General features: G+C 35.3%; 1 pseudogene; it reads left to right on the forward strand.

The window, feature by feature from the left end:
• The first annotated feature begins 855 nt into the window (after positions 1–855).
• Positions 856–1,518, forward strand: LOC143386359 (peptidyl-prolyl cis-trans isomerase H pseudogene; annotated as a pseudogene).
• The last annotated feature ends 14,026 nt before the right edge of the window (positions 1,519–15,544 follow it).

Here is a 15,544-nt window from a genome sequence, read left to right on the forward strand (position 1 = left end):
CCCCCCTCAATATCACCCCTCCCCACCAAGGAAAGCAAGATTTAACTATTTCAGGGAGGCAAGTTTTATCAGTGCCGAAAACCTATTCTAAATAAATTCCTTTACTTCCTCTCTTTTCACACAAATATTGCTTTTTGTCTCTGAAATATAATAGATGCCCTGAATGAGTTTCAGATATTTTATGTAGTGCCTGAATTGGAAGGTACCCTATAGGAAGAACTGCTACTCCCTTGGTTCCTTTTACTGGACTATAACAATTAACTAGAAACACACACACACACACACACACACACACACACACATACACACACACACAAAAAAAAAAAAAAAAAAAACATGTACAAGCTTGAAATCACCCTTTTTGTTTATAATAGTGCCTGGTACATCATACACAATGAATAATCATTTGACATTATTATTCAGTTGCCCAAAAAGTTGATGTCCACAAATTTATGAAAATAGCACAAAAAAATATTTCAAAACTAGAGTTCTTAATCTAGACTCTTTATTTTATTTTATTTTTTGGTACTGTGGGTTGAACTCAGCGATGCTCTATCACTGAGCTATATCTCCAGACTTTCTTATTTTTTATTTTGAGACAGTGTCTTACAAAGTTGTTGAGGCTAGCTTCAAGCTTACAATCTTCCTTCCTTAGCTTCCCCAGTCACTGGGATTACAAGTGTGCACCACTGTGCCCAATTAATTCTCAACCCAGATTTTTAACAAGAACAAGGGTTATTTAAATATCCTAGAATTGTATGTAAAATAACTACATATTTTTCTGGGGAAACTGCTGTTAGGGTTTAAAGGTCCTTAACTGAATGGGTCAGTGTCATAGAAGGACAGCTACCATCCATGGCGGTGGCAAATTCTAGCCTGTCAACCGTGTGATGTTCTTTGATGTCAGCATTGGCAGCCATGAAGATTGAGCTGTTTGCAGACGTTGTACCTAAGATGGCTAAGAACGTTAGATGATTCTGCACAGGAGAATTCAGGAGCGTCCATTTGGCTCCAGGGTATCCTAAACTGGAAAAAAAAAAAAAAAAGATTACTTGTCTTCATTCCAAGTCTCTTTCTTTCTGATTATAGAAAAGATGGGGTGCCAATAGGATAGATACAAAGGAGAAACTTCCTAAATGATTTCATGATTCAAGGTGGAAATTTTGTTAATAGAGATGGTACCAGAGTCACCAACATTTACCAGGTACCATTTACAGATGAAAATTTTAAACCCAGACTCTTAGCCCCAGGCCTTCTTTCCATGGCAAACAGTGGTCCCTGTACAAATGGCTGTCAGTCTTTATCACCTGCTTTAAGTGTGAATGGCTGTATGGGAAGCATGTAGTATTTGGAAAAATCACTGAGAGATTTGTTGTGATGAGAAAGATTGAAAATGTTCCCACAGGTCCCAACAACAAGCCCAAGCTGCAGGAAGCTGTACTCCAGACCAAGACTGAATCAGACCTAAGGAAAAGTTGGGAAAGTAGTCCATTGAAAACCCACATACCTTTCACCTAGATTCACCACTGATCAGAATTTTGTTTTATCATTTTGCCTTGATATTTGTTTTTGCTTGCCCTTCTTTCCTCCCTTCCTATTCCATTCCCTCTCTTCTTCCTAGCCCTTCCTTCCTTCCTTTCTGCCTCCTTCCTTTCTTTCCCTTCTTTCCCATTTTAAAATTGCAGACTTCTTAATCGTATATAATCACAAAAATATTATATAATATCTAATACATATTCAAATTTCCCAGTTGTCCCCAAAGTAACATGTATAGCTTTAAAACAAAACAATAAGACCCTAGCCAGGTGTGGTGGCATGCAGAGTCCCAGCTAATTCAGGAAGCTGAGGCAGGAGGATTGCTTAAGCCCATGTATTCAAGACCATTCTGGAAAACATAGTGAGATCTCATCTCAAATAAAGAAAGTATTTAAAAGATTTGGTCAAGTTTCCCAGATTTAATCTGGGAAATTAAATGTTTAATCTCATTTTTGAAAATTTTCATACTAAATAGATAAAGTAAAAGCCCCCTTAATGAGTAAAGATAGTGTGGTACATATACACAATGGAATATTACTCAGCCATAGAGAATGAATGAAATTATGGCATTTGCCAGTAAATGGATGGAACTGGAGCCTGAATCTGAGCAGGGGGTATTTCTGACTAGAAGAACAAATGCTTCTCCACCTGTCTCCAGTTCTCTCTCTCATGTCTCTTCCCACACACTAATACATCTAATCCTTGCCAAACTTCTGTGGATATTTTCCCCTTCATTGTCTATTCCTTCTCTTTCAAAATTACTTTTTTTCATTCCAATGTTAAGATCCTACTTTGCCATTCAGCCTCACTATTATGAGTTCTTATCATGTTATCCTAATAGATATCTCTTGCTCTTCTCTAATATTTTTCGCTACCAAATAAAATTTCCTTTGGACACACTTCCCTAGTATCCTTGCTCTGAACCATATACTTCAATAATAGTATATCATAGAGTTTTAGACTGGGGATTTTCAAATTTTGATGTGTACACAAATTACATGTATATCTTCCTAAGAGGCAGACTGGGATTCAGCAGATCTCAGGTGAAGCTTGGGAGTCTGAATTTCTATTTTCCAAGTGGTGTTGATGCTGCTCTCAAGTAGCTTATAGGTGTGCACCACCATTCCTGGCAAGACCAGAATATCAGTGATCTTTTTTAAGGCGTGAGGGGAATGGTTGGGAAAATGCACAAAGTTAAGCATCTGGAGGGCTGATTACATTCTATGTCTTGGTCTGGTTTTGCTTACACAAGTGTGTTCACCGTGTAAGAGTCCATTGAATTATACACTCATGATCTGTGCAATTTTTGGTATATTATATTTCAATTAAAACATTTCCTTTTAAAAATGAGAATATTGTCTTAAGCCTAGGAAACACTAAGCACAATTGAGGATTGATAGGATAACTGAAATTTTCAAAACTAATGTTCAGATTATCAGCTTTCCCATTGTTGTACACCTGGAATGCAATCTGGAGAGGGCTTTCCCATCTAGACTGGAGCTTAGAAGCTTCTCTGGGAACTCTGACTAACTGCAAGAAAAGACCTAGGGGCTCCCCAAAATAAGCCCTCCCCAGTCCACCACATAAAGAAGACCATAGTAGACAAGCCTCACATATGAACCGAGCACTAATTAGCTTGTTAGTATACAAACTTTAAATATAAGCAAATAGCAAAGGCCTGCCAGATACGAAAGTAGCATTTAATATGAAGTAAAGACAAAACAGGGAGAAGAACTTACCACACAAAAGAAATAATTCCCATGGGGTGACATCAAGCACTCCTGGATTTAATCCCCATTGCTGAGAGAGAGAATGAAAATGAGAATGAATTGGGAGTACATAGATATGTATGATAGGTGTGGCAAAGAAATCTAAATCCTTACCTTCCATGGTGAGGCATCAAAACCTAAGAACTAGAGTTAATTAAAAAAAAATCGTAAAAACATTATTTATAGATTTGGAGCTATAAAACAAAATAATCAGTTAAAAATAGTTGCCTCTGAGAAGAGCAAAATTGGAAGGGCAACATTGTTATCAGCCTTGTAAAAGTATTTTGATAGAAATCAAATCTAGAAACAAATTCAATAGATAATTTTTTAAACCTGATAGTTACTGAGAATCAAATATGTAGAATTTGACAGATTCTTTTGAAGAAATATCTCATAATGTAGATAAACAGAAATAGAAATCATGAAGGAAAAGAGGCTGAGGCAGGAAGATTGTGAGTTAAAAGACAGCCTCAGCAACTTAGCAAGACTGAGTAACTTAGTAAGACCCTGTCTCTAGATAAAAAAATAATAAAGAGGGCTAGGGATGGGTGCTGGGACTGGGGCTCAGTGGTAGAATGCATGCCTAGCACGTGTGAGGCACTGAGTTTGATCCTTAGCACCACATAAAAAATAAATAAATAAAATAAAGATATTGTGTCCATCTACACCTAAAAAAAAAATTTTTTAAAGGGCTGGGGATGTGGCTCAGTGGTCAAACACGCCTGGATTAAATCCCTAGTACCAGTAATAATAATAATAAAGAAATAAAAGAAAGATAAGTGATTTAGAAGAGAGATCTGAGCCCTCACTTGGAAACAAAAATTTTCACAGGAGGTGAAAATGGAGGAGATAAAGTTGTAAAAATTAAACAAATAAAAGTTTTTAAAATATGTATATGTTTCCACATTTGAATTGATGAAAACCTGAGTCTGACAGTGAAAAGATTGATTGAACCCTAGGAAAGATGAATTTAAAAGTTTACTTAAAGGGCTGGGGATGTAGCTCAATGATAAAGCACTTACATGCATTGGGCCCTTGGTTCAATTCCTAGCAATCCGAAAAATAATAAAATAAAGTTGTATACAATTTTAGTGTGGGTAGCAAGGCCTAACTAGTCCAGCCTGAGGTTCATTAAAAAGAAATTCATTTGCCCAAGCATGGTGGTGAACACCTGTAATCCCAGCAACTCAGCAGACTGGGATTGGAAGATCACAAATTCAAGGTCAGCCTGGGCAACTTAGTGAGACTGTCTCAAAAAAAAAAAAGGCGGGGAGGCCGCTAGGGATATAGTTCAATGGTAGAGTACCCCTGGTTTCAATCCCCAGATCTAAAAAGGAAGGAAGGAAGGAGGGAGAGAGGGAGAGAAGGAGGGGAAAAGAAAAAATGCATTTATTTACTTGGCATGTACTCATCAACTATATTCTAGTTGGTAGTCTTCCAGGCTCTGGAAGTACAGGTGGACAGCATAGAGAAGGTCTGTGTCTGATGGGACTGGATTCACTATAAGTAATGAAAAATTTAATAGTGGCTTAAGTAAGGAAAGAATTTATGATCCATATAAAAAGAAATGTGGCCAGGTGCAGTGGTTCACACCTATCATTCCAACTATTCAGGAAGCAGAGGCAGTGAGGCAAGAGGATGACCTGAGCTCTTCAGTTCAAGGTCAGCTTGAGACACCCTTCTCAAAGAAAGGAAGAAAGAAAAAGAAAAAAAGGAAGAAGTAGGAAAGTTGGACCCCAAAGCCAAAGCATGAAGTCACGGAACTGTGCTCCTTCACTCTGCTCTTGCATGTGACATTCCTTGGTTACATGATGACTATTTCACAACTACACAGATGAACACGGTGATATTAATTAACTAACAAAGATTAATATTTAAGAGCAGAACTCCAGGAAGTGTGTCTTGGGGGAGGATATTAGGGATTGATCCCATGGGCACCTAACCACTGAGCTACATCCCCAGCACTTTCTTATTTTAAGAAAGACACTGTGCCCAGTGTCCTGGGCACACTGGCACATGCCGGTAATTCCAGCAGTTCAGGAGGCTGAGGCCAGAGTATCACAAATTCAAGGCCCACCTAACAGTTTATCAAGGCCCTAAGCAATTTAGTGAGACCCTAAATAAGAGAGTTTAGGGATGTGGCTCAGTGGTTAACTGCCGCTGGGTTCAATCCTGATGAGAGAAAGAGAGAGAGAGAGAGAGAGAGAGAGAGAGAGAGAGAGAGAGAGAGAGAGAGAAGAGGAGAGGAGAGAGAGAGATGGTCTTGCTATGCTAAGGGTCTCCCTAAATTGCTGAGGCTGGGCTTGAATTTACAATCCTTCCTCAACCTCCTGAGTCACTGGGATTGCAGGCATGCACACCATGCTGGTTCCTCCAAGAAATGTTTGAAATAAACCGTGATAATGATCATCTCTTTACTACTTTTAATTTTATTAGAAATTCATTAAATACTAAATAAATATTTTTACTTCATTTTCTTATTGTATTTATAGCAATGCCAAAACAGTGTTGGATAAGAATGATAATAATGTATCTTATTGTATTGCTATGATTTTATGAAAAAGCGGTTCAGTATTTTACTATTTCATGCGCTATTTAGTGCTTCTAAACAGTTCCATTTTATTTGCATTTTACTTAGAATAATGCCTAAATGGTTCTAAGGTGAAAAGAGTATGACCTAAGAATATTACACACAGCCAAGCTCTGTTTAAATGTATGGCAGTCGGACCACCGTTTTCACCATGCAAGAACTGAAGGCATATGGTAATTGGGTACTATTCTTGGAAAAAATTACCCCAATAATGAATTTGAGACATCAAAAATAAATGGAGAAACTGTTGGTAAAGAACTATGGCAGCAGTAATGTCACCGTAGTGTAATATTTACAATGTTCTGAGGGACAGACAGTGAAACTAAAGAAATTTATACCAAGATTAATACAAGTATAAAACTAGGCTATAGGAACTCTCAAATACACAAAGCAAGGTATATACAAGTAAACTTTAACAAAACTACATTAACAATGAAATCAGCCAGCCAGGAAATTAATTTAAAAAAATGTTCTAGAATAGGTGAAAAATAGTAAAAATATGATAACAAGCATTTAATCCATTAAGACTACAGAAACATGAGAATTATGGTTATAGAGAGAATGTAAACATTTTAAAGTTGACAAAGTAAAATAATACAAGTAACAACAAAGGGAAGCCTATAATCCCAGCGGCTAGGGAAGCTGAGGAGTTCAAAGCCAGTTTCAGCAAATTAGCGAGACCCTAAGCAACCCAGTATGATCCTGTCTCTAAATAAAATATATAAAAATGGGCTGGGGATGTACTCAGTGGTTAAGTGCCCCTGGGTTCATTCCCTGGTACAAAAAAAAAAAAAAGTTAAAGGAGAAGAGAAAGAGAAAAAATGTTATGTTAATTTTCTTTTCTTGTAGTAAAGGAAATGGACGGACATGACTTAAAATTGAAACATCTGGGTCATGGAGGATTCTTCATGATCCTTCTTTTATGACTTTCAAACAATCCTTCATTAAGCAAAATGTGTAGTGGCGAAGAATCATCTGTCTCTGTTGGGAGATGTTGATAATGAGGGAGGCTGTGCATGTGCAAGGGTTAGGGGTATCTGTACCTTAACCTCAATTTTGCTGTGAGCCTAAAGGTACACTAAAAAGTAGTCTTTTTTTTTTTTAATTAAAGAAACATTTATCTGATAGCTAGCAATTTCTTCTGTTTTATTTTAATTTCTTTTATTCAACTAAATTCAAGTAAAATTGTGTGTAATACTTTTTATTATAAGTTGCATGTAAAGTGGTATCTTGTTAAACTATTATATTTCTGTTTACCTTTCCTCTCATCTATCTGTCTATATATTTCCATCCATGCATCCCCCTATCTACCAAGAGGTGCTAGATGGACTGCTCATCTAGTGTTATTAAACACTGTTATAAAGTCACAGTGGTTTCAATTTTGTTATTTGTTGGTATTTAAATGTATTGATTAAATTTTTAAGTATGCTTCTTTTTAATAAATCCAGCCATTATATACTAAAATATTTGTGAATTTTAAGCTCATAAAAAGTTCACACAAGTATGTTAAAACAATATAAGAGTATTCCTAAAAATAATATATATTTGGAAAATATCAAATATATATATATGTTTACCTTGTCCATTAAATAAAAAAAATGATGGTGTCAAATATATGTATATAATTAGATAGAAAACAAAAGATAGAAATAGAAAAGATAGATAGAAAACAAAAGCCAGAGTATTAATGTGGTTGTCTCTGGGAAATGGTATTTTTTTCTTTTTGTGACTTAGATTTCCAAAATGTGTGTGTGTGTGTGTGTGTGTGTGTGTGTGTGTGTTTGCATGCACACATATATATGTATATATGTTAAAAAAAAGCAGTACAAATTATTTTTAAAATTAATTTATAATTTAGTTATGTATGGAGAGTTACATACTAGGTTCACAACTTTGATAGACTTTACAGCTGCTGGACTAACAATGGAGTACAGTCATCAAATGATGCTTGTAAATCTTAGGGTTGGAATGCTATTAGGTGATATTGACCACTCCCACACTATCACATCTGCAGTTTAATAAAAGTAAAAATATTTTCTTCAAATTTTAATAAGCATTATAGTACAATGCAACATTACAGAATAATGACCTGTAATTCTGATAATTACCACATTTAATCTAAAGGGCAAGCCAACATATTTTAAAGACTTAATTACAAGTATTGAGCTATTTATATGAAGAGCAATACTATTTAAAAAATTCCAAGTGTTCCAAGGACTCATTAAGCCATAAAAATATTCAAATAAAATGTTCAGGAGTAATAATGACTGCAAAGTTTCTCAATCTTCCTCAGAAAACCAAATTGGAATAGGTAAACAAAAAATCAACTGACAAAAGAATTATGTTCATTCAACTTATTCTGGTAAGTCAGAGAAGAATCTAGATTATCTTTTATAATATATAAATTAAAATATCATATAATAAACTAATATTGTATATTTGTCAATAGACATGTATAGTATTTTTGTGTTTATATTTATGAGAGTTATTATCTATAGATTGAACTCAGACTTTTTAATTTTTTATTTTGACAGGATCTTGCTATAAGTTGCTCAGGCTGGCCTCAGACTCTCAATCCTCCTGCTTCAGCCTCCTGAGTAACTGGGACTACAGGCCTGCCCACCACATGTGGCTTTTTTCTTGTAATGATGTTTACCTAATTTTGGTGACAGAATAATGCTAGACTAATAAAATTATCCGGAAAATGGTTTCTCCTATTTTATTTTCTGAAAGAAATTATTTCTTCTTTAAGTTTGATAAAATTCTTCAATGAAATTATATGATTCTAGAGTTTTATTCTTAGAAGGTTTTAAGCTATGAATTCAATCTCTTCAATAGCTATGGGTCGGTTCAGGTTATTTCTTTTTGAATGTGCCTTTATTTTATTTACTTTATTTACTTTATTTCTGAAAAGAAATTCATACACTTGATCTAAGTTCTCAATCTTGTGGGAATAAAGTTGTAATATCTGGGACTCCAATGCCATAGATATTATGCATTTTACTCCTTTCCTGCAACTTGGTAAGACTCTTTTCATTGTATTCATCATTTTTCTTCCTGTTTTTGAGGTGGGATAATCTCTGTTGACCCAGGGCTTCGCACATGATAGACAAGCACTTGACCACTGAGGTACATCCCCAGCCTGTCTGCCCTTTTCATTTTTAAAGTATTTTCCTATATCACAAAATTTCTGAAAACATGAATTTTATCATTTCATTATATATTTTAATTATCTATTATCCATCCATTCTTTTTTTTGGGGGGGGGAGGGAGTACCAGGGATTGAACTCAGAGGCATTCAACCACTGAGCCACATCCCCAGCCTTATTTTGTATTTTATTTAGAGACAGGGTCTTTGAGTTGCTTAGCGCCTCGCCATTGCTGAGGCTGGCTTTGAATTCGCAATCCTCCTATCTCAGCCTCCTGAGCTGCTGGGATTACAGGATTACGCCACTGCACCTGGCTCCATCCATTCTTTGTTAAAAGATATTTTTGTTTATTTCTAATATATTACTACTATATTTATCACTGTGACATGCAGATTTACACCTAGTTTTCTGATTATGTCTTTTAAGATACATTTTTTGTTCAAAATTACCATTTCAAAGACTATGATAAGGCAATTAAAGCATGGTGCCAAATTGCTTTCCACAAAGCTTTTTCCAAATGAAAAGAAAACAAGCACTACCTGAAATTTCTGCCAATTTAATACAGGAAAATAGTATCTTATTTAAATTTTAGGGTCAAAATTGAGTAGAAGTTTCATTTTTCATGTTCATATTTTTTTGATAATTATTTATTCCTATCCATTACCCACCTATTAAAATCATGTTTTTAATAAGACTGTGAAATACAAAAATATTTTACAGTTTTGTCAGTTGAGAGTAACTACAGTCTTGATATTCATCAGTTTGTTTGATTTTTGTTTTTGTTTTTTGTTTGTTGGTTTGGTTTGGTTTGGTTTTGGTGGTACTGGGAATTGAACCCAGGGGCACTTACCACTGAGCTATATCCCCAGCCCTTTTTATTTTTTATTTTGAAACAGGGTAAGTTGCCCAGGCTGACCTCGAACCTATGATCCTCCTGCATCAGCCTCCTGAATTACTGTCATGCACCACTGTGCCTGGCCAGATCTTTATTTCTAAATACCATTGTCAAGAAAAAAAGAACCAGGGCTTTTGAGAGAAATAATTCCAGGACTGAGATGAAGAAAACTACAAAAGAAGTATCTATGCTAGATGTTGTACTGGATTGTCTTGTAAGTGGGGAAAGGCTAAAAATGATAAGGTCTATTCATTTTCTGTTGCTGCACAACAAATACCACAAATTTAGCAGCGTAAGAAACATGCCAATTTACTAGTTCATGGTTCTGTGGGTCAGAAGTCTAACATGATGTGCAGGGAGCCCTGCTCAGAGCATCACAAAGTGAAATCCAGGAATCTGTCAGGCTGTGTTCCTTTCTGGACACTCTAGAAAGATATTACAACTTTATTCCCACAAGATTGAGAACTTAGATCAAGTGTACGAATTTCTTTTCAGATATAAAGTACTAAGGCACATTCAAAAAGAAATAACCTGAACCGACCCATAGCTATTAAAGAGATTGAATTCATAGCTTAAAAGTTCCTTTTTGGACACTCCAAGTTCATTCAGGGAGTTGGCCAAGTCCACACCCTAGAAGCTTTAGTTTTTCTCGCAGTTTGCTGCCAGAATTCATCCTCACTTCCTAAAAGGTGCTCTCAGGTTTTTGTCACATAGTCCCTCTATGAAGCCTGCAGGGGAGTTACTTTCATACGGAATCCTTCCCTCACTTTGTATCTCTCTACCTTCCTCCATTTTTGACTCTCCACTCATATTTAAAGGGCTCATGTGATAAGGTCATATTCCCCTGGGTAATCTCCCTAACTTAAGGTCAACTGGTTTGAGACTTTATATCTGCAAAACTTATCACAGTAATACCTAAATTAATGTTTGAACAAATAATTGGATGTTATATCAGGGGCCAGAAATCTTGGGAGCCATCTGAAAATTCTGCTATCACAGAGTCATATCAAAAGGGCCCAACCATCAATTTATATAAATAATTAGAAAATTGCCGCAGCCCGGCTGGCTGGGCAAAATAACCGGGGGGTGAAGAATAACTTGTGTACGTTGATGCAGCAGGAATAGGAGCCGTTTATTGTAGGACAACCGAGGTATTTATACATTTTGCACAGCTTATCTTAATTAGCATAAACTAGATACAGCAGTCAACCAATCAGGAATCTCCACACTTAATGGCTCGCTTTTGTTACTTCACAAACCACTCCCTCTGGCATTTTGCCAGGCGCCATCCAGACTTGTTTACAGACTCTAACAGAAAATTATTGTTTAGGTCCATAGCCTCAAAGAGAATCCAAGAACTAGAATTCTTTAAAAATGACTTTAATCAGAGTGTTTGTTTGAACTTCAGGTATTGCCAGAGAACACAAATAGCTATTCATCTCTTTTATTTATCAAAAAATTGGTGAAAATGTACATTGAGGTACTGTAAAGAGAAGAAAGGGGATTGAGATCATATCTATGTAGTATCCACAAAGCTTCTTAAAAAATAAAATTTTTTGAACCTTTGTGTGCGTACATAAGATAGATATAGATGAATCTATAGAACCATGGACCGATATCTCTCTAGATATAAATCCCTACATGTTGCCCTGTGTGGTGGCCCATGCCTGTAATCCCAGAGGCTCTGGAGGCTGAAGCAGGAGGACTGTGAGTTTAAAACCAGCCTCAGCAACTTAGTGAGGACCTAAGCAACTCAGTGAGACAATGTCTCTAAATAAAACACACACAAAAAAAAGGACTGTGGATGTGACTCAGTGGTTAAGTACCCCTGGGTTCAATCCCCAGTACCAAAAAAAAAAAACCAAAAAACAACAACAACAAAAAAAAACCCTACATGTATGTTATACTTATACATGTTGTATAACATTAAACATATGGATAAATGTTTATTTTAGAAAATACGTGTTGTATACATGTACACATAGAAAATATTAAACATTTAATATATTGAAAGCTAATATTTCCTCTGGAAATCTATGGTTTATTTACCAAATGCTTGAAAAAGTTGTCTGAACTACTTTTTACATCTTCCATTCATCTATATAGAGTTTTAAATTCTTGGCCTTTACCATACTGAGCCTTCAGCAGTTTATCAATTAAAGTTAAGGTTTTTCTATCCTAGTACTCATTCTCATGGTGGCACTCTTGAGTGAGGGTTTCCCTCTGGCAAACTGCAATTCTCTGAATCCTCCTGTGTTATCTATAATTTTCCAGGGCAGCACTTTGCTCTATAACCTAACTTCTTTGACAGATCCAAGAAGGTCGATTTCTTTGTTTGTTGTTTCACTAGTTTCAGGACAGAATAATTTCCAAGCTTCATACCTGCAAGATTGGAAACTGGAAGCCTTATAGGGACTTTCATGTATGTTCAATTTCATATACTTTATGGAACATGCCATCCAAGGGCAATAGCATACATGTACTCAATTGCACATTGGACATTCTTCAATATAGATCATACGTTAGGCTGCAAAACAAGTCTTGGGAAGATTCAAAAGACTGAAATCATATTAAGCATCTTTTCAAGTCATGATAGTATAAAAGAAGAAATCAGTAACCGGAGAAACTTCAAAAATACATAATTTTTTTTTTCTCTACTGAGAATTGAACCCAGGACTTGCTCATGCTAGGCAAGCATTCCCCAGTGCTGGGGACTGAGTTATATCCCCAGCCAATACATTAAAATTAAACAATATGCCCTTAAACAAGCAATGGATCAATAAATAAATTTTGAAATGTCTTGAAACATGAAAATGAAAACATACCAAAATCTATGGGACACAGCAAAAGTATTAGGACAGGTTTATAGCAACAAAGGCCTTAAAAATAAGAAAGATCTCAAGCAAACAATCTAATATTTCATCTCAAGGAACTAGGGGGAAAAATAGACCCAAAACTAGTAGAAGGAAATAAATAATAAATATTAAACAGAAATAAACAAAATAGACACTAAAAATTACCAAAGGTGAGTGAAATGAAGGATTGATTTTTTGAAAAGATAAACCAAATTGACAGACTGTCATCTAGATAAGAAAAACAGAAAGACTCAAGCATAAAATTAGAGAAAAATGAAACATTACAACCAATGTCACAGAAATTCACAGAATCATAAAAGACTATTTTGAACACTAAATTCTAGAAGATATTGATAAGTTTCTGAATATATACAAACTGCCAGGATTGAGTTATGAAAAAATAGGAAATCCAAACCGACCAGTAACAAGCAATGTGAGTGATTTGGAGATAAAATTCTCTATTTTTGGTGTCATTGTTGTTTCCTTGTCTGCTTTGGTGTCAGAGTAAAGCTGGATTCATAGAATGAGATTAGAAGGATTCCTTCCTTTTTAATTTTTTGCAATATTTAGTGAAGAATTGGTAATAGTTCTTTTTTTAAAATGTGTGGTAGGATTCAGCAGTGAAGCTATCAGGTCCTTTGCTTTTTCTTTAAGGGGGAATTTTATTTCCAACAGTCTTACTTCTCTGAGACCCCCGGGAGTCAATCTTTACTGTCCACAGCCCTATCAGAATTCTGGTCTTCTGAGCTTTCACTAGAATCTTCCATTAAAGTCTGCTTACAACATTCTAAAAATTTTCCAGTTTATATACCTAAACTTTTCAAAATTTACTCCCCTTGCAAACTAGTTCCTAAGGATTCTAAACCACACGGTCAGTTTAGTCAGAGTAACAATCCCATTTATTGGCACCAATTTCTTTTTTAATCATTTTTTTTAGTAACTGTGACTAAAATATCTGACAAGAACAATTAAAGGAGAAAAAGTTTATTTGCCTCATACTTTTAGAGGTCTCAACCAATAGAAGGCCAACTCCATAGCTCTAGACCCAAGGTGAGGCAGAACATCATGGCAGAAGGGCATGGAGTAGAAAAGTGGCTCAGGAAGAGTAGAGAGCTCCACTGACCAGGGACAAAATACAAACCTAGAGGCATACCTCCAGTGACACCATATCTGCCTACATTTACCACCCAGTTAATCCACAACAGGAGATTAATGGATCCATTAGGTAAAGGGCCTCAAAAGTTTTTTGCATTGTCTCACATTTGAGCTTTGGGGGACACTTTATGTCTAAACCATAACAACATTAAAATTATCATTCATAATGATCAAATAGAATTCATTTCAGGGATGCAAGGATATTTCAACATACACAAATCAATAAATATGACACATTACATTAATAAAATGAAGGACAAAAACCATATCATCACTCTAGTAGATGCAGAAAAGGCATTTCACAAAACTTAATATCCCTTCATGATAAAAACTCAACATATTGGGAATAAAATAAATATATCATAATTCAACAAAATTCATATGTGACAAACCCTCAGCTAACAAACTGAATGAGGAAAAGTTGAAAGTTTTTCCTCTAAGATCCAGAACAAGATAGCATTCACACTTCCAGTGTTTCTATTCAATATAGTACTGGAAGTTCAAACCAGATAAATTAGGTGAAAGAAAGAAATAAAAGGCATCCAACTTGAAAGGAGGAAGTTAAAATTGTCTTTGTTTGCATATGATATGACCTTAAATATAGAAAATACTAAATACACCACCAAAAAAACTGTTAAAACTAATAATGCATTCAGTAAAGTTGCAGGACACAAAAATCAGTAGCATTTCTTAACACTTATAGTGAAACATCTGAAAAAGAAATCAAGAAAATAATTCCCTTTGTAAAAGCAACAAAAAAGAAAATAAAATTAAAATATCTAGGGCTGGGATTGTGGCTCAGCAGTAGAGTGCTCACCTAGCATGCATGAGGCACTGGGTTCGATACTCAGCATAATTATATTTCACATAAATGTAAAATAAAGATATTGTGTTCACCTAAGACTAAAAAATAAATTAAAATATCTAGAAATAAATTTAACCATGAAGTGAAAATCTCTACAATGAAAAATCTCTACAAAACCCTGATGAAAGAAATTGAAAAGGACACACAGGGGGGAACAAAGAAGAAGAAAACAATTCCATGTCTAAGGGTTGGAAGAAGTAATATTGTGTCCATACTACCAATAGTGGTCTTCAGTTTCAAAGCAATTTCTATCAAAATACTAATGACATTCTTCTAAGAAATAAAAAAAATTCTAAAATTTGAATGGAACTCTGGAAAATTTCAAATAGCCAAAGTAATCTTGAGAAAAACAGAACAAAGTTAAAGGGATCACACTACAGGAATATGCTATGAAGCTATAATAAACAAAACCGTATGGTACTAGAATAAAAACAGTCACATAGACCAATAGAAGACAATAGAGAACCCAGAAATAATCCATACATATATAGTCAATTGAGGTTTTTTTTTAAATAAATACATACCAAGAGTACATATTTAATATGTATTGAGGACTCTGTGTGTGTGTGTGTGTGTGTGTGTGTGTGTGTGTGTGTGGTGCTAAGAATAAAATCCAAGGCCTTGCACATGTATATGCTAGGCACATGCTTTACCACTGAACTGTATTCCTAACCCAGTTTTTTCAATGAATGGTAATGGGAAAACTGGATATCCCCGTGTAAAGAATAAA

This window comes from Callospermophilus lateralis, chromosome 2 (assembly GCF_048772815.1).
Source record: "Callospermophilus lateralis isolate mCalLat2 chromosome 2, mCalLat2.hap1, whole genome shotgun sequence".
Taxonomy (NCBI): Eukaryota; Metazoa; Chordata; class Mammalia; order Rodentia; family Sciuridae; genus Callospermophilus; species Callospermophilus lateralis.